The sequence below is a fragment of the Brienomyrus brachyistius genome, chromosome 24, assembly GCF_023856365.1.
Source record: "Brienomyrus brachyistius isolate T26 chromosome 24, BBRACH_0.4, whole genome shotgun sequence".
NCBI lineage: Eukaryota > Metazoa > Chordata > Actinopteri > Osteoglossiformes > Mormyridae > Brienomyrus > Brienomyrus brachyistius.
Genome location: NC_064556.1, coordinates 1,780,161 through 1,800,000, shown reverse-complemented (window position 1 = coordinate 1,800,000; position 19,840 = coordinate 1,780,161). Strand labels below are relative to the sequence as shown.

The 19,840-nt window shown below is 48.8% G+C and overlaps 1 protein-coding gene across 1 annotated transcript in view; it reads left to right on the top strand.

Annotated features, from left to right (window-relative positions):
• Positions 1-19,840, top strand: part of LOC125720187 (neurexin-1-like) — a 609,464-nt gene that overhangs the window by 500,867 nt on the left and 88,757 nt on the right.

Here is a 19,840-nt window from a genome sequence, read left to right as displayed (position 1 = left end):
AAATCCTAGCATTTAAGCAGAAACACAGTATAGCCTGATTGTGATTTCAGAGGGCAGGTAGACATCGTCTACATTGGTGAACGGGCCTTGACCTGACGTAGGCGTCATGTCTCCATAATCATCTCTCACAGGCGCTCGACAGCACGCTTTCCCTTCCGGAAGAGCCGCTACCACCCCCCCCCCCCCCCCCCCCCGCAGGGACTGACGGACACTCAGGCGTGTTCTGGTTTCAGATTACTGCCGTGATCAGACACCTTCACTTACAGCGATGGCTGACACTGCCTCTGCAGACGTGTCCCTACACACCAGCCCGCCCCCTCCCCCCCCCCGGCTTTGGCTGCACACATCCCCCCTCCTGGGCCGCAATCACATTCCCTTGCTCCACCTTTTCCCCACGGACCTCTGGGAACCTACAACTCAGTACAGCTCCACCGACCTGCAGCATGGTCCCTGCATTAGCAGCCCAGGATTGGCTGAGGGAGAATGGACCACTCATCATTGCCATCCATTTGTGCCGGGCCCCTGTGGTTAGGTGGCCCCCTGCAGGCCACATGCAGTCCCTACAATGAAGGGATATGGGGGAGGCATTCTGAGTGGAGCCCCAGAGACAGTGAGCATGAGAGCCGTAGCCTCCTCAGTGGCTGGAGATGGAGACAGAGCCCCTCTGTAGCTCATCGAGTGGCATTAGCCATGAGATTGTCTCTTGGGTTGGGGGAGTGATTCTGGTTCCTCTGCATTTCACCCTCTTGTGTTCAGTTTGTCCTACAACTAATCGTTATATTATTTTCAATTTCTAAAATTAGACCTCTCAGGTATTTAGAGTGATAAATCTACAGGCGAATTTTCTTGCGAATTCCTTTCTTCAGAGCCACTGAGGCTTAGTAATCTTCCGGGGACGGTGTGACAGACAGCTGGATAGACTGATGGATGGAGGGATGGATGAAGGAGCGAGCAGTGCTTGCTTTGAAGCCGGGGAGATTCGGGTTTAATTGGCACACAGCAGCATAAGTTGCTTCAATTTTGTATCAGCTTGACGTGAGTAAGATGGATCAGTGTTGGAGATCTATGGGAAAGGTGCTTCAGTTTGACACATGGGAAACCTTCTATGTAGGCGCTATTTTTGTCAGCTGCTTGTATTAGCGTATAGCTCGTTACTTGTCCGCGTCCTGACGGGTTGCCTGTCTGTTGTAGGATCCATCTTGCTTTGTTGGATGTTGACTCCTGCAGTGATGCTGCGATCACCTGAGTGTTACTGTCAAAGCGCTGGGACCAGTAAGACGGAGATAAGGGGTTCTCTGGTTTTCAGCATGATACGCACTTTATAGCCAAGGGAGGAGCCCTCGCCCCTTCCTCTCGGATGTCTGCGGTCAGTCTCGTGTTGCGGTGTCGGCAGCCGCTGCCTGCTGTACTGCATTCTGCTCCAGCAACACGCTGTGGTCTGTATGCCGCAACTATGGAAACCTGAGAATAATGAATGACAGTAATGTGTCATCACACGCGTAAAGCCTCAGAAATTAGCTGACGTTTTCCTTTAATTATGATGTTATTATATTATTAGCCGTTCCAGTTTTCTGCTGTTTTTTATTATCTATTATTTGGATGTGGAAGTCTGACAATCCAGGACATGTTCACAATGGTCACCACAACGATAAATCAACATTGTACACACACACACACACCACACACACACACACACAGTGTGTTTGTAAGACAAACATCACACTCAGCACAGAGCACCATGAGCAAACAGCCATCAGAAACACTGTATGAAGGACGAGGGCTGTCTCTCTGCTCTATTACAGCTAAATCGGGCATCACAGATTAACACCCCTGTTTTTTTTCATACAGGGTGGTGACACACCAGTACGAACTACTACTCCTTGTATTGATCGGCTGTAAAACCTTGCTGCATCTAAAGTGAATTATCAGCGTGGAGTGAACATTCAGTTATTGTTGAATAGTTGAATGCGGCATCCTGCCCCCCCCCACACACCCCTGTGGGCGGGGCCGGCGTGGTGCGCGGGGCCCGGTAGCGTAAGGCCCCTCACAGTACATCCATACGGGACGGAACATTAAGCCGGCGTCTGCAGGGCTCACTTAGGGACACTCCATCACGCGGAGACGATTCCTCCAGTACGACATGGGAGCGTAACCCGCTCTGCTGGGGCCCATGCCAGCGGCGAAATGAGCCAGGGCACTTAATGGTGCCTTTCCTGCCTGCTTGCTCTGAAAGATTTACATTGTAAGTTATGTAACCTGTAGAGGGATGAAAACCTTAATTGAATGTTTTGTTTAATCTTGGGCACAGTGGAAATGGGAGGGATAGTGCTCTCGCGGGTTTGGGACTGCCTCCTTCTCGGTGAGGGGATGGTTTACCATCATCGTCTTATAGATGGTGAGGGAAGACCTCGCAGAAGAGGCTAGCTGGGGGGGGGGGGGCAGCAAGCCTATGTGTAAGGAGGGGCATTTATTCATAAACACATAGGTCATTGCTATGGGGTTACGTCTTAGGCAGAAGTCTGAAAATATGAAAGTATTAAAGATTTCAGAAAGAGTAATTTCAAGCTGTGAAATTATCATCTGAATTATTATTACAAAAAAAAAAAAAAGAAAGGTATTTCTGCATTCTGCCCAAGGTGTGATGTGCTCATCGCTCCGCGGCTCGTGCCGTGCTTCCGACCCGCTAAGGGAAGCCGGCTTTTGATTATCGATCTGCAGGTTCTAAGATGGCCGCCGCCGTCGCCATGGCAAGGGAGCTGCAGATGAAGTGAGCAGAAGTGGGGCGGCGGTGGCTCCAATCTCCCATCTCAGCAAGAAGGAGCTCTGCAGGCTGGGAGACTGGGGGCTCTGTGCAGAGGTCCGGGCGCCTGTATCTCTCAGGATTAGCCAATTTATTTGAATTTTAGCAAAGTACGGGTGTTAGAAAGCAAATTTTCTGCTTGAATATGGAGCATTTCGTGGTAATCCAGCCGTATAATTATTTACCGATGCCCCCCGCCAGCCGTAGACCTGGCCTTCATCTTAGCCATATAGTGAATAAGCAGATATTGAAACTGTGTACAGTAAACAACCATCTTGCTCTGTCACTGATTGAAAAGGAATATTACAAAGCATTGCTCAGAGACTGCGGACTGGAGGCCAGTTGAGGCACACAGAGCCAAGGAGTCATTTATGGGGGGGGGGGGGGGTTTAGGGTGCAGCGCGAGCCTGTGAAGTGAAGATCCAATACATTTATCAAAGCTGACTGTCACTGCCTGCCAACAAATCTAGGTCACTCTGCAACTTGAGGCTAAACCCTCACTAAAGTTCACTTACAGCTCCGCTCGCTCACTTTGCTGTGTTATTCTCAGATGCTGACTTACACTCGGATATGTTTGCACACCACGTTTACTCGGCGCCCTCCTCTTCTGCCGCTTTCTGCGTAAACACACTGATTCATGCGCATGACATAGCCAGCCATGGGTGGGGGTCACATTCTTATCGGTACTCTCGGGCGGAGTGTCTTTCTCAAGTCTTAAGTGTATCTCATTTAGTCACGTGCATTTTCACAAAGCAACTCTGCAACCCCGCCCCCCAGGGCTTCTTACCCCCTACCTGAGAACACCCCCTCCCCCCAGGGCTATCAGGACACTAAATACCCCACTGCCCATCTTACCCCCTACCTGAGAACACCCCCTCCCCCCAGGGCTATCAGGACACTAAATACCCCACTGCCCATCTTACCCCCTACCTGAGAACACCCCCTCCCCCCAGGGCTATCAGGACACTAAATACCCCACTGCCCATCTTACCCCCTACCTGAGAACACCCCCTCCCCCCAGGGCTATCAGGACACTAAATACCCCACTGCCCATCTTACCCCCTACCTGAGAACACCCCCTCCCCCAGGGGCTATCAGGACACTAAATACCCCACTGCCCATCTTACCCCCTACCTGAGAACACCCCCTCCCCCCAGGGCTATCAGGACACTAAATACCCCACTGCCCATCTTACCCCCTACCTGAGAACACCCCCTCCCCCCAGGGCTATCAGGACACTAAATACCCCACTGCCCATCTTACCCCCTACCTGAGAACAGACCCTTCACCTACTGGCGCTGGTCACTATAACTTAATTCCCTTCTTTACTCATCCTTTAAGATGCAAAAATGGCACAAATATAGGTATAAAGTTGTGGAAGGGGGGGGGGTCTTGTGATGTGGGTCGATAACAAAGACAGAGGGTGGTGCTCAGGGAGATAAGCAGCTCGGTCCTGAGACATGGCCGCCTTTCCCGGGGTTCTGTCGCAAGCCAGCTGTCTGGGTGCTATCAACCGTCTAGACACCCTGCACCAGATGGTCCTGGGTGCGAAGCAGGCGGTAAGATTTTTGAAAAGTTTATTTATTATTTATTTTGAAAATGTTTCGATGATACACAAGTGGAGATATGGAGAGAACCAGAGAACAGCACCAGCAAATGGCAGCAATATTTAAAAAAAGAAGCGAAGAAGAGAGTGTGAACCCGTACTCGGAAAGCCAGGCGCTGCCTGTGCTATGTTAGCATGCTACTTTAGCATGCTAATTTATCATGCTACTTTATGACAGTATATTAGCATGCTACTTCAGCGTGCTACATCAGCAAGCTACGTTAGCGTGCTACGTTAGCGTGCTACGTTAACATGCTACGTTTGCGTGTTACATTAGTGTGACGGTACTGTGGTCAGGATCTGTGCTCTCCTGAACAACTTCAGCCATACAAGCAAACAGATATTGTAAGTTAGAAACCGAGAGCACATGGATTCACCACATAAAAAGCATGTTTACGCCATAAAAAAAAGGACATTAGCATGAGAAGCTTTTGCTGCCTTTGGCCTGGGTTGAATACGGTCAAGTTCCTGCTTGATTTAAAATCTGCCCTCCCTTGATATAGATGTACCGCGTCCCTCCTCTTCTCAGGCAGCCAGCTGCACTTGTTCTTCTGCCTGTCAGCCACATTTTGCCTGAGCCTGACAAACTGAAGAAGTTTGTAGTCGCCAGGGGGCAGATCAGAGGCACCGAGTTGGAGGGACAAGGTGCTGGGGCTGGCGGATATGATGCCAGCTTGCTGGGGGCCCCATGCGGAGCACCCTCCTTGTTGATGCCCAGATCTCCCTGGGTGAATTTGCATTGATATCGAAAAAGTCAGCTGGCCTGAAAACGGAAGAGAGGGGAGACTGGAATATGAAGAGAGAGAGGAAAGAGGGGAATAAGAAGAGAAAGAGATGAGAGAGGGGTGTGTAGAGAGGGGGGATGTAGGGAGAGAGGGGATACTGGGATATGAAGAGAGAAGGGGAGAGATGGATATGAAGAGAGAGAGAGGAGAGAGGAGATATGAAGAGAGAGAGGAGAGAGGGGCTATGAAGAGAGGGATGTAAAGACAGGAGAGATGGATATGAAGAGAAAGGAGAGAGATGGATATGAAGAGAGAGAGGAGAGAGATGGATATGAAGAGAGAGAGGAGATAGATGGATATGAAGAGAGAGAGGAGGGATGGATATGAAGAGAGAGAGGAGATAGATGGATATGAAGAGAGAGGAAAGAGATGAATATTGAGAGAGAGGAGAGAGATGGATATGAAGAGAGAGAGGAGGGATGGATATGAAGAGAGAGAGGAGAGAGGGGCTATGAAGAGAGAGAGGAGAGAGATGGATATGAAGAGAGAGAGGAGGGATGGATATGAAGAGAGAGGAAAGAGATGAATATCGAGAGAGAGGAGAGAGATGGATATGAAGAGAGAGAGGGGATATGAAGAGAGAGAGAGGAGAGAGGGGCTATGAAGAGAGAGAGGGGATATGAAGAGAGAGAGGAGAGAGATGGATATGAAGAGAGAGAGAGGAGAGAGATGGATATGAAGAGAGAGGAAAGAGATGAATATCGAGAGAGAGGAGAGAGATGGATATGAAGAGAGAGAGGGGATATGAAGAGAGAGAGAGGAGAGAGGGGCTATGAAGAGAGAGAGGGGATATGAAGAGAGAGAGGAGAGAGATGGATATGAAGAGAGAGAGAGGAGAGAGATGGATATGAAGAGAGAGGAAAGAGAGATGGATATGAGGAGAGAGAGGAGAGAGATAGATATGAAGAGAGAGGAAAGAGAGATGGATATGAAGAGAGAGAGGAGAGAGATGGGTATGAGGAGAGAGAAGAGAGAGAGATGGATATGAAAAGAGAGAGAGGAGAGAGAGGGGATATGAAGAGAGAGGAAAGAGAGATGGATATGAAAAGAGAGAGGAGAGAGATGGATATGAAGAGAGAGGAAAGAGATGAATATCGAGAGAGAGGAGAGAGATGGATATGAAGAGAGAGAGGAGAGAGAGGGGATATGAAGAGAGAGAGGAGAGAGATGATATGAAGAGAGAGAGAGGAGAGAGATGGATGTGAAGAGAGAGGAAAGAGAGATGGATATGAGGAGAGAGGAGAGAGAGGGGATATGAAGAGAGAGAGAGGAGAGAGATGGGTATGAGGAGAGAGAGGAGAGAGGGGATATGAAGAGAGAGAGGAGAGAGGGGATATGAAGAGAGAGAGAGGAGAGATGGATATGAAGAGAGAGGAAAGAGAGATGGATATGAGGAGAGAGAGGAGAGAGAGGGGATATGAAGAGAGAGAGAGGAGAGAGGGGATATGAAGAGAGAGAGGAGAGAGATGGGTATGAAGAGAGAGAGGAGAGAGATGGATATGAAGAGAGAGAGGAGAGAGAGGAGAGAGATGGATATGAAGAGAGAGAGGAGAGAGATGGATATGAAGAGAGAGAGGAGGGAGATGGATATGATGGAGACGAGATGAATTTTCAGCTCACTGTTACTTTTCTAGCAGGTTGTGTGTTTGTTTTTTGGACTCAGTACCAACATGCAAAGCTTTTTAAAATTGCACATTCTTCACTCCAGGGTTGGGCTCCTTCTGCGGTGCTCAGTGCCCTCCCAGGACAGCAGCATCAAAGCCTGAACACACGGGCGTCTGACCTGTCTGCCTTAGTGTGTGATTTCCAGTTAAGCTGGCACTGCTGCCTCATAAGGCTACATATATCTATGTGTAGTGTGATTTTTAGCTAAGATGTGGGTGGGGGGTCCGGGGGGGGGGGGGGGGGGGGCTCTCCCGGGCAGCATGGGACACCAGGCAGGAAGCCGTTCCATTGTGAGGCACACATACACGCACGCGCACACACACACACACGCACACACACACACACACACACACACACGCACACACACACACACACACACACACACGCACACACACACACACTCACACACATACACACACCACACCATCGGGAGTTTAGAGATGCACATTGAGATACCGGCCTTTGCATTGTGGGAGGAGAACGAGCAGCGTAGGCAGTGAAGCCCCAACAGTGTTACCCACTGAGGCTAATGTCTGCTTACAAATGTATATATTTAAAGTATAAATATTACTTATGATCCTAATACATTTGCACAGCATGTAGCACTATTTATTTACAGTCCATGATATGCGCTTTATGCATTATATCAAACGTAAAATAATGTCATTTCTCATGTTATTAACGGCCGTTTTGTCAGATGAAAAGAGTGCTTGCCTTGCCTTGACATTTGAACATTTTACATTTGGGTGGTTGATTGGCAGTTAACCTTTGGCAGGAAGTAAATACTGTGCTTTTTAAAAATTCAGTGATTTAATTTACCTGCCGTCTCCCCCCCCGACTGATCTGTCTTCCTCCTCTTTTTTGTTTGTTTTGGTTGCCGTGACAGTGGGCGGTGTTTCATGCTTGTCAGGGTAACCTTTCGGCCGACGGAAAGCTAGCACTTCCGAAACACTCTTTCGGGTTACCTGTCAGCGGGAAATCTGAGCAAACGCGATCCAGACATTTCTGTCTGAACAAATCCGAGGCGAAGGCCGAACAACACATGATTAACAAGAACTGGCAGCCATTAGCCTGAAAATATCCTTAAAATATTGTGGCTGTGGTGATTTCAGTTCTTCTTATCAGCAGACGAATGTTCAGTGAGTTACATATGATCTTGATCCCGGTGGCAGCGCAGTAAGCAGGATTTCTCAGAGCAAAGCGCCATCCGTTTCACCACAAGTACTGTGCTCTTCTTTGACGGTCCCCTTGGACGGCTGTAGTTCTCACCCTCTTTGGAATATCTTACGGGTACCGACGGGATCCCAGTTTCCCCGCCCTCTCCGGCTTTCCCAGCCCTCAGCAGAGTAAATGGACCCCCCTTTTGTAATGACTTTTTACATTGTAGACATGTTTAATCTATTTCTGCCACGGCGCGATGCGAAAGCATCGATTCAAATGAAAGGAGAGAAATTGCACTAAATCGCCTATGTGCAGCCTCGTGTGTCACATGCCCGCCACACGTACCGTTTCATCCATCCCGACTACTTCTTTTAAATCTCCCTTTATGTATTTTTGGCACTCGATGAATGATCGTCTGGCATGTAACTAATGGCAGCCCCCCCATATAACCCCCCCCCCCCCCCCCCCCCCCGGTGCAAGACCCAGACCTGAGGCAGAGAAGAGAAAAGCGATGACATCATTGACGTTGGACTTGCAGATATTTTTTGGGGGCCCATTACCAGCACCATAACTTCAATGGGGACGAATGCTGTAGAGGAACCTGATGTAGATTTAAGAGATTATTACTGCATGAAATTAAAGCCAAAATATTCTCATGGTGTATTTTGCCAAAGGCACAGGTGGGCCAGTTGGCGAAAGTTGGAGAAAGTCGGTTAGATAGTGGGCAGAGATCGGCAGAGCTTCCGCTGTGACAGGTGTCACAGAAAGGGTGTCGTTTGCCACACGTGGTGCTCCATGGCCTGGCCTTCAGCGGTGGAATCGGCCAGGAAGCTCTTCCATGGCCTGGCCTTCAGCGGTGGAATCGGCCAGGAAGCTCTTCCTCTGATTTTTAATTTTTTTTCTCCCCGGCTTCAGTTTTAGCTCAGTGTTGTTTATCCGCGGTGTGTTAGTCACTCTTCATCCAGGCAGATATTTGGTGAATCGCTCTCGGAGCCGTACAAAGACAATCCCGTAGCCTGCTTCATATTAAAAGGCAGCCCTTAATGAGCACACATTGTCCCGTGTTGCTAAGATACTCCTCTCTGCCGTCCTGGGGCCAAAGCCACTTTGAAAAGTGTTTTCAATTCTGCGTTATTACCAGTGCTTGACGGCATGTACAGTGGCCTGCTTTGTATCTGCCCCAAGCTGCTGCCTGTAACGTTATCTGGCAAAGTCAGAGAAATATTTATTAATAGATTACAGTACAATTACTATTATACATTACAGGCATTGTTGTTGTTGTATTATTTTAATGTTTAAACACTCTGGGTGTGAATAGCCACATAAAATTATGTTCTTATTTCCAATGAACCGCAATGAAGTAATGAAGCTGACATATGATTAAAGGACACTGTCGGTCTGATTTCATTCCAAGGGACTTAATACAGTCATTCGACAGTCATGTTAATGTGCGGCGTCTCTACATACATAATCTGTATTCCTCAGAGGGTGGAGGGCGGAGACAGGTTTACAGCCATGCTGGAGAGGAGGAAAAGCGAAGGAGTTTGGAGTCGGCACTGGGGAGGAATGGGCCACAGTAAGAGAAGAGAGGGAATGGGCTATAGGTGGAATGGGCTACAGAAAGAGAAGAAAGGAATGGACTACAGGGGGAATGGGCTACAGGAGGAATGGACTACAGGGGGAATGGGCTACAGGAGGAATGGACTACAGGGGGAATGGGCTACAGGAGGAATGGACTACAGGAGGAATGGGCTACAGAAAGAGAAGAAAGGAATGGACTACAGGAAGAATGGGCTACAGGAGGAATGGACTATAGGAGGAATGGGCCACAGTAAGAGAAGAGAGGGAATGGGCTATAGGTGGAATGGGCTACAGAAAGAGAAGAAAGGAATGGACTACAGGGGGAATGGGCTACAGGAGGAATGGACTACAGGGGGAATGGGCTACAAGAGGAATGGACTACAGGGGGAATGGGCTACAGGAGGAATGGACTACAGGAGGAATGGGCTACAGAAAGAGAAGAAAGGAATGGACTACAGGAAGAATGGGCTACAGGAGGAATGGACTATAGGAGGAATGGGCCACAGTAAGAGAAGAGAGGGAATGGGCTATAGGTGGAATGGGCTACAGAAAGAGAAGAAAGGAATGGACTACAGGGGGAATGGGCTACAGGAGGAATGGACTACAGGGGGAATGGGCTACAAGAGGAATGGACTACAGGGGGAATGGGCTACAGGAGGAATGGACTACAGGAGGAATGGGCTACAGAAAGAGAAGAAAGGAATGGACTACAGGAAGAATGGGCTACAAGAGGAATGGACTACAGGGGGAATGGGCTACAGGAGGAATGGACTACAGGAGGAATGGGCTACAGAAAGAGAAGAAAGGAATGGACTACAGGAAGAATGGGCTACAGGAGGAATGGACTATAGGAGGAATGGGCCACAGTAAGAGAAGAGAGGGAATGGGCTATAGGTGGAATGGGCTACAAGGGGCTACAAAGAGAGAAGAAGGGGGTCGGCTACAGGCGGAATGGGCTACAGAGAAGTAGGGCTATGGGGGAATGGGCTACCGAAAGAGAAGAAAGGAATGGACTACAGGGGGAATGGGCTACAGGAAGAATGGGCTACAGGAGGAATGGACTATAGGAGGAATGGGCCACAGTAAGAGAAGAGAGGGAATGGGCTATAGGTGGAATGGGCTACAGGAGGAATGGACTACAGGAGAAATGGGCTACAAGGGGCTACAAAGAGAGAAGAAGGGGGTTGGCTACAGGCGGAATGGGCTACAGAGAAGTAGGGCTATTGGGGAATGGGCTACAGAGGGAATGGGCTGCAGGGGGCTACAAGGGGAATGGGCTACAGGGACAATGGCCTACAGGGGAAATAGCCTTCGAGTGGAACAGGCTACAGAAGGGAATGGTCTGAAGGGAATGGTCTACTAGGGTAAATGAGCTACTGGGGGAATGGGCTACAGAGAGAATGGCCTTTGCGTGGAATGGGTAGGTACTCACCATGGTATCAGTAGGTACTCACCATGGTATCAGTAGGTACTCACCATGGTATCAGTAGGTACTTACCATGGCTGACCGCGAACTCCCCACAAGCCCTGCGGTTTCGGAGATGCTCTGACCCAGTCGTCTGGTCTTAACGATTTGGCCCTTGGTCACTTAGACCTTTATCCCTTTGCATTCCGAACGTCAACTGCAAGTAACGAATGTTGGCTTACTGGCTAATATATCCCAGACCTTGACATGCTCCGTTTTCACTAGATAGTCAACATTATTCATGTGGGGGGTGGTCAAAATGTTTTTGCTCATTGATGTGTATATGTAGAGCTGGACATTGGTATATAGCATATAGTAGGTTAATAAGTCAAAAATTCAAAACAGATTTACGGTATTTGTCCTCAAGTGGGAAATTTTATTAATCAGGATCACAGACGTTAATCAACATGAAGAAAAACAAGCTATTTTTGCACCTCCTCTTTGTATATGAGTGATTTGTCAAGGCAGTGACATCATCAGGCCACATTTCAAGTGAATTTGGAAATAACAGGGTGATGAACAGCCTCATCAATGCGATGGCCGTCCAACACATTTACCGGCACACATCCGCAGGCGGGAAATGAACGGAGCTGTTTGCTCTCTGTCTAACCCCACGCACCCCTCGGCATCCGTCTTGTTTTGCCAGCCGGCTTTGATAATGTCTGTTTGGCTGTGTTGGTAATTAGCCTGAGTGACGAGTCATTTCCTGTCAGAGGTATGAGCCTTTCCTGGAAAACAGAGGCTGCAGCTGCTGCCATGGGCCACGCTCGCTTTAGGGTTCTCCGGAATGTTCTCCCCGCATCTCTGTGGGCTCTTCTGCACTTTCCACTCTTCTGTCCGCCACGTTCACAGAGAGGAGAGACGTCCACGGCGCGCGAGTGATCCTGCGATGGTGTGACGTTCTGCCCATGTCACCCTCATTCCGTTCAACTGGAAATAATTTTTATATAGCGCCTTTCACCCCCAAGACGCTGTACATGGATGCGTTGTGATACATTAGAACTTCATTAAGACAGAATAAGACAAAAACAAGGAAGGAAAGAACCAACCGCACAAGGTCACCTAGCTGTGCAAGCCCACGCTAAGACAGAATGAGTGGGCATTCCTGACGGCCACACAGGGACTCGCCGCTATGCTAGAAAGATCCACGGACTTCACAGGATCCACCCTCTCCTCTCATTCTGACTTTCGTATTGGCCATGCTTAACAACAGCCTGACGAACATCCTCTGTTATGTCTGTTTTACCAAATTGAGTGGCTTCATTTCTGGAAGTGCATTCAGTAAAAAGCCTGTCGTTTGATCAGACATCAAGCGTCAGAAACAGTAAATATTAATCCGGCACCATCTGTGATTACTCAAACGCTACATCCGCAGAAGCAGCTTGTCTGATTATTACACGGTGGACGTCTTCACCTTTCAGACATGACAATGGCTCTGTGATTAAGATGGCAGTGCTGCTTTCGTTGGCTCTCAGACAATTTTATTGGATCAGAAGAGAAGACAGTTGGCCAAAGAGTTTCCCATCCAGGCCATGCTGTGGCTCTATTTGCAGAGAATCGCCGACTCAAACAGCGTTCTGCTGAGTCGAAACATTCTAGATATGCGGGGGGAGAGCCCTGCCGTGAGGCCACCTGCCAGCAGCGGATCCGGAACCAGCGGGGTCTGCAGGTGTGAGCTGGATCTCGCTGCTAATGGGACGGTCCTGGGAGCAGAGGAGCAGCAGGAAAGGTGTCGCCAAGCACACCAATGGGCCGATGTTACAGCCCGCGGGTGGCAACTGCGTCACTGCCAGTCTGTTAACCGACATCTTGTTATGGAACAGACTCGTTATCCTGCTTGACAGCTACGGACTTGTGATATCTCTAGCCGGATTGCTTCTCTCTTCAGCAGCTCAAGAAAACCGCATCCACTTTCATTCAGTCCCCCGCCCGGGCAGTGCTCATACATTACTGACTACCGTGCAGTGCTCATACGTCAATGATTACCGTGCAGTGCTCATACATTACTGATTACCGTGCAGTGCTCATACATGACTGATTACCGTGCAGTGCTCATACGTCACTGATTACCGTTCAGTGCTCATACGTCACTGGTTACCGTGCAGTGCTCATACGTCACTGATTACCGTGCGGTGCTCATACGTCACTGATTGCCGTGCGGTGCTCATACGTCACTGATTGCCGTGCAGTACTCATACATCACTGATTACCGTGCAGTGCTCATACATCACTGATTGCCGTGCAGTGCTCATTCATCACTGGTTACCGTGCAGTGCTCATACGTCACAGATTACCGAGCGGTGCTCATATGTCACTGATTACCGTGCGGTGCTCATACATCACTGATTGCCGTGCAGTGCTCATACGTCACTGATTGCCGTGCAGTGCTCATACGTCACTGATTACCGTGCGGTGCTCATACGTCACTGATTACCGTGCGGTGCTCATACGTCACTGATTACCGTGCGGTGCTCATACGTCACTGGTTACCGCGCGGTGCTCATACGTCACTGATTGCCATGCGGTGCTCATACATCACTGGTTACCGTGCGGTGCTCATACGTCACTGATTACTGCGCAGTGCCTGACCTGACTTACTGATTGTAACTGCAATCTGCAGTGTTAGCACTGTCCCTCATTCGGAGCTGCATGAAAGTAAATTACATGAAATAGCCACAGTACATCATGCAGGGCTGAAAAATATTCATAGGTGGCTGAGAGATGTCACCCAAGAGGTGCCGGCTTTTATAGTCAATATATATCAGAGCCTCTGTCTCTGTCCTTTGCCAACACAAGGGTGCAACAGGTGAGGAGTAACCCCTGTCCCTTTAAAACCTCATCCTTGCATGTGCTCATCTCTGTGATCCATTGCCGCGATGCCAGCTTTTCCCAGCATGCCCTGGGTCAAGCGTTCTTATTCGTCAGAGCCCCATATTGCAGCCGCCGCGCATAATGAGACACTCAGAGGAGTGATGTTCTTTCTGTGCAGGACAGTGAGACGCACAAGATACCCTCTGACAGAATCTGTGACATTTCCACTGCATCTCTGGCCTTCCGGCATGGGGAAGAGCGATTCCTCCCGCCTTTTTTTTCCACTGTAATTCCTTTGTTTCATTTTCTCCGGATGGATAATTTGTTTTGTCAGTAATAGTAACAATAATACAGAGAGTGCTGCATTGCGTGAGATTTCATAGTTTGACGGGGATACAGATGTCGGTTAGGGGAAGTAATTATTCCAACCATGCTCACAATGACATGACGGGCGGATACCACTTCCCCGCGCGGTGAACAATGTCGAATGCACAAATTATTATAATCGGCAGAATAATAATTCTACTGAGGATGGTAACGCTCTGAGGTTCTTGGCTGTCAAAGGCCGGTCTCTGCCGGTGCACAGAAAATTGAAAGGGTGTGAACACACTGCGGGTCGCAGTGAGACAGAACCTGTCCCAGAATGCAAAGGGAACGAAGGACAGTACAGATGCAGGGCAATTATGGGTCACTTAGAGTCTAAGTAAAACCCAAGAAAATGTGTATACTGTAAGAGCAGGCAAACAGGCTCACAGGCAAACAGGCTCACAGGCAAACAGGCTCACAGGCAAACAGGCTCACAGGCATAGGCAAGCTCACATCGGCAGATCTCTTTCCAAAATATATACCTACAGAGCTATATCAGGGATTCTGGGTGTCTGTCACACAGCCCGGCAGGACATGCTGGAGATCCGGTTCCTATCTGATGCATTTATTTTGGTAACTGAATGTAATACACGAAAAAAACCTGTCAGGGAAAAAAAAAATGAAAAAATAAATTTAGGACTTAAAATAATCCCAGGCTTGGTCCCAGAGATCCGATTGTCAAACCTGGAGGCAGTTCAGGCCGTCAAGCTCTCCAGCGACTGTTCCTCTCCTGCACGGAAATAGCACCTTAGTCACCGTAACGGGCGCCGCTGGGCGCCGCTGCCCGAGGCCGCGCCTCCCCACAGCGCTGCACTTAAGCGCGGCGCGTCGGTGGGATGGCTGCCGGTACTCAGCGTTTCACGCCGCACCAGGGGCGAGCAGCCCGGACACCCAGCTTCACAGCAGCGGCTCTGCACCACAGCACAGCACAGCGACGCTCCGCTTTCACACATCCCATCTCAGCTGGGCACCATTTTGTGGGGACAGTAGGAGCTCGATCCCCCGGCACAATTTTACATTATGCCAAAACAAATGACTCTTGAAAATGAAATTAGACAGTGCCTGATACATTACAGTCATGCTTTGCTTAATACGTCTATTACGACACCATAACAAGCAGAGCGCCAGTAATAGCATTTAATACGACGTACGTTTGCTTGCTTAATGATAAAATAACACTTATATAGCTGGGTGTTTTACTGAAGCCATCCAGGTTATGTCTCTCCTCCCCCAGAGGTGCTGTACCAGAGAGTCTCCTGGGATTTGAGCCAGCAAACTTCTGCTGCTGGGGGCCAGACTCCAAGTCGCTGTGCCGTACGGAGTAATCGTGTAATGGGCTCAGCTCCCCCTCAATTGCAGGTTTATTTAATCTCAAGGTGCCTGGAAATCCCTTTGCACTTCTCCTTACCGGCTGAGACTGTCTGTCTTTCTACGTCTGCTAACAGCCGTACTGAGAGTAATGGAACGTGCGGCACTCTATCCACAGTCGCTCCCGAATGTCTCCAGAGTGCAAAGGCTGGGTACCAATCCCAGGTTCGCTGTCTGATCTGCAGAGGTGGAAAGTTCAGGTTCTAGAAGTACAAATCTGGACCAGGATTTTGTTTCAACCAAGCAGTTGAGCATAAAAAGTCACAGTAACAGAGTAGTCAGCTGAGTGGTTTGAACAAAATCGTGGCCTGGATTGATGCTTTCTGAACCTGAACTGTCCACTCCACTGATCTGTCTCTTGGGTGAACTGGGATAGCCGATGTGGTTAGCAATCCTGTAAAATTAGCATTTTAAATTTAATATGTTTATAACTATTTTTATAACTGACCGATTATTTTATGCGTGCCTTCATAAACACTCCTACGAGCTTTAAACACTTTTTCACTAAACGCTGTTTAATGTGTTTTTAAGTGGCTGGATTTCCGCCTCTTTTCGACGTTCCCATTTCGCCTGCCACACATTCGCTGGTCCCCGCTCCTCCGCTTGTTTGCTAGAATATTTCTGTTTTTTAATTTTGTTTGTAACCTTCTGTTTTGTGCTCGCTGTCGGATCTCTGTCTCTGATCCTGAGTTTATGCTTCTGTGCGGAGAGCTGCACAAATCGCGCTTCTCTGGGCAGCAGGGCCTACATCTGCACAGATACAGTGGGGAATATCACACTTAGTCTATTAACAGCCCATTAACACTGACTACAAATGCGGTTCTATTTTCAGCATAAATAAACCTCAGAATATCTAATAAACAATGAAAAGTCGGGAACGATCAAGGTTCTAAAAACATACAGTTACATTTTTTACGCAGAGCTGCTATGAGACTGCGTCCGTTTTTTGATGCCGTGTAGAATGTTATTCAAAGGTGAACAACCGCTTATGGCAAGTGGGGCTGCCGTTTTCAGGTATCTGCAAATCCCATCTTTGCATCTTTAAAGGTAATATGTCAGTTTAAAGGATACATTTGAGTGGTTTATCTCAGGGTCAGATTGAGGCACGGGCAATCAGGGCCTAGGGCCGGATCAGGACTGTGTGTGTGTACAGTATGTGTGTGTGTGTGTGTGTGTGTGTGTGTGAGCGGGTATACCTGTCCTTATGGGGACACTGTGTCCCCATAACGTGATAAAAATCCTTTTTTTCCCCTTATGGGGACTGGTTTCCTGGTCCCCATAAGGGAAAACTCTATTTTATAGAAATCGGTGACTGCTATGGAAAAACTAAAAATGCAAAAACGCTTGTATTTTGCTTGGTTACTTATGGTGATGGTTAGGGCAGGGTGGGGGTTAAGGTTGTCATAGTTAGCGTTAGCATTTTTCCCATAGAAGTGAATGAGCGGGCCCCATAAGGATAGGAATACCCTATGTGTGTGTGTGTGTGTGTGTGTGTGTGTGTGTGTTATGTGGTCTTATATATAATATATACATTTGTATAATTACACAAAATAAAAATAATTTAAAAAGTAAAACTTTATGGATCAAATTAAAATGTCTATGTGCAGGCAGAGCCATGACCACCTATTAGCCAAAGGCAGTTGTCTTGGGCCCCGGAATTACTTGAAATAATCATTACTTTTCTTTCTAAGAAGGCCTGCAAAATAAATCCTTGTGAAAGCCCCCCAGGAAAGGTATCCTGATCTGCCGCGGAATTCCTACCAGCATCTCGGTTATGAAGTTCACCCTTTGGACAAACTTCTGTAATTGCACCTTCAGTAATTTCCCCCGAACGGCCGACAGCATTTCTGCTTTTGCTTTGCATTCCTGATGCGTAGCCACCGGTGCGGCTGCAGGAGCGAGGAGGGCTGCACCTTTCTGCCCGTGTGTGCATTTCCCTCAGCCTCTCAGCCTTAATGCAAATACAATAGAATATAAAGGGGAAATTTGTGTTAACCAGAAATAGGACACGTCTGTGACAAAGTGTGTTTTCTTTGGATCGATTGTTCGTTACTTTGCAAAAACTGAGTTTAAAATATAAATATTTCAAGAAATAATTTCTTAAAAACTCTAGTTTCTTTTTGGACACTTCAGAAAATGACCTGATTATATACTGCATAACTAAATATTAAAGCATGCTTAACGCGGCATTATAAATTATCTTTATTCCTTGTGAAATAGACTGCATTATCAAAATAAAAAACACCCAATTCGGTGAAAGTTGCCATTGATTTTTTAATGCAAAATAACAGTAAATTATTGATCTCTTCCGCTGATTTGTGGCACGGAAAGCAGTTGGCTGGGTTAGCATCTCACGTGTTCTGCCTGCTAATATCCATAATCAATATACTTTATGTTTCCTTAATAAATAAATAAAACTTTCATCCCACTTGTACAATAATGTCCTCCCAGTCCTTGTTTCTGTCACTAGTTTGTTTTTTTTTTGGTAAGTATATACCGAAGCAGCCGCACTGTGCAGCCGCACTGTAAACCCGCCCCCTGGCCGTTTCCACGGTCACCCCGCGCCGTGCCGCCATGCCCTGCAGTCCATCCAGTGCCTTCCGTAGTGCCCTGTAGCCCGTCTAGCGCCCCCGCAATGTACCGCCATGCCCTGCAGCCCATCCAGGACCCCGCGCCGCCATGCCCTGCAGCCCATCCAGCACCCCGCACCGTGCCGCCATGCCCTGCAGCCCATCCAGCGCCTTCCGAGGTGCCCTGTAGCCCGTCTAGCGCCCCCGCAATGTACCGCCATGCCCTGCAGCCCATCCAGGACCCCGCGCCGCCATGCCCTGCAGCCCATCCAGCGGACCACGCTGTGCTGGCATACCCTGCAGTCCATCCAGCACCCTGCGCCATGCTGCTGTACCCTGCAGCCCGTCCAGTGCCCTGCAGCATGCCCTGTAGCCCGTCCAGCACCCCCCGCACGCTGCCACCATGCCCTGCAGTCCATCCAGTGCCCTGCAGCGTGCCCTGCAGCCTGTCCAGCACCCCCTGCGCCCTGCCGCCATGCTCTGCAGCCTGTCCAGCACCCCCTGCGCCCTGCCGCCATGCCCTGCAGTCCATCCAGCTCCCCCTGCGACGTGCTGCCATGCCCTGCAGTCCATCCAGCGGCCCACGCTGTGCTGCCATACCCTGCAGCCTGTCCAGCACCCCCATTCCGTGCCACCATGCCCCGCTCCAGCATGGCCCTGTGTCCCATCCAGCGCCCCACGGCGTCCCGGCAGCAGCTAACAGGTGGCGCTCCGTTTTGGCACGTGCGGTACCAGCAACAGGTTAACAGGTTCGGGAGCAGGTGTTCAGTGCGGCGTCACCCGGGGAGGGACTCGCCGCTTAATCTAATTACACGCCCATCAAGTCGTGGGCTTTGGTGCCGCGGAACACCTGGGTGGGTGGCCCGGTCCAGAGATGGTGTGAAATACTGGAGACACCATCCTTGTGCTGTAACCGGATGAAAAGCGCGACTCGCCGCATCACAGAGCTTGGTTTGTTTTTTTCTCACTGGCCGGCTGCTTTCTCCAGCCTGAATGAAACCTGCCATCTTTCTTTACAATCATACTTCAGCTTTATCACCTTTATTTAAAGGCTGATTTTATCCAAATCAGCTTGGCAGCTAGTCAGCTAGTACCTGACGCAATGACGGTTTACAGGCCTCGCTCAAGGGCCCAATGGTGAAATCACTCTGGGATTCAAACCAGCAACCTTCCGGTCATTGGCACATCCTCCTCATCTGCTGAGCCATCCTCTCTCCACTCACCCATTGTACCTCAAATAGGAAAACAGTCCAGGTCTCGGCAAGTAATGCAATTGCTGTAAGAGTTTCAGACTCTGCTTGTACGATGGATGTTGTGCGAACATTTCTGTGTGTGAAATGTATTCTTGGTTATAGTTACACTGTAACACTTGCAAAAATCTCAGCATGTCTGCAGATGCTAATCAGCCCAGCGCCTGATAATTCCTGCCTGTATTTCGCTTAAATGAAGCCAATTAATGTGCTATAGTGTGCTGTAGTGGGTATTCAACAGTAGTGGCATTCATTTATATAATGCAGATACCAGCCTGTTTGATTCAGTAATTTTCTTTGACACAATGTAGCTCCTATATGTTTGAATAATACAACAATTCGTCAGGATTCCAATTTAGCAACTGTAGCGCATACTGTGAGTATCCAAACAGGATGCATACACCGTATTCAA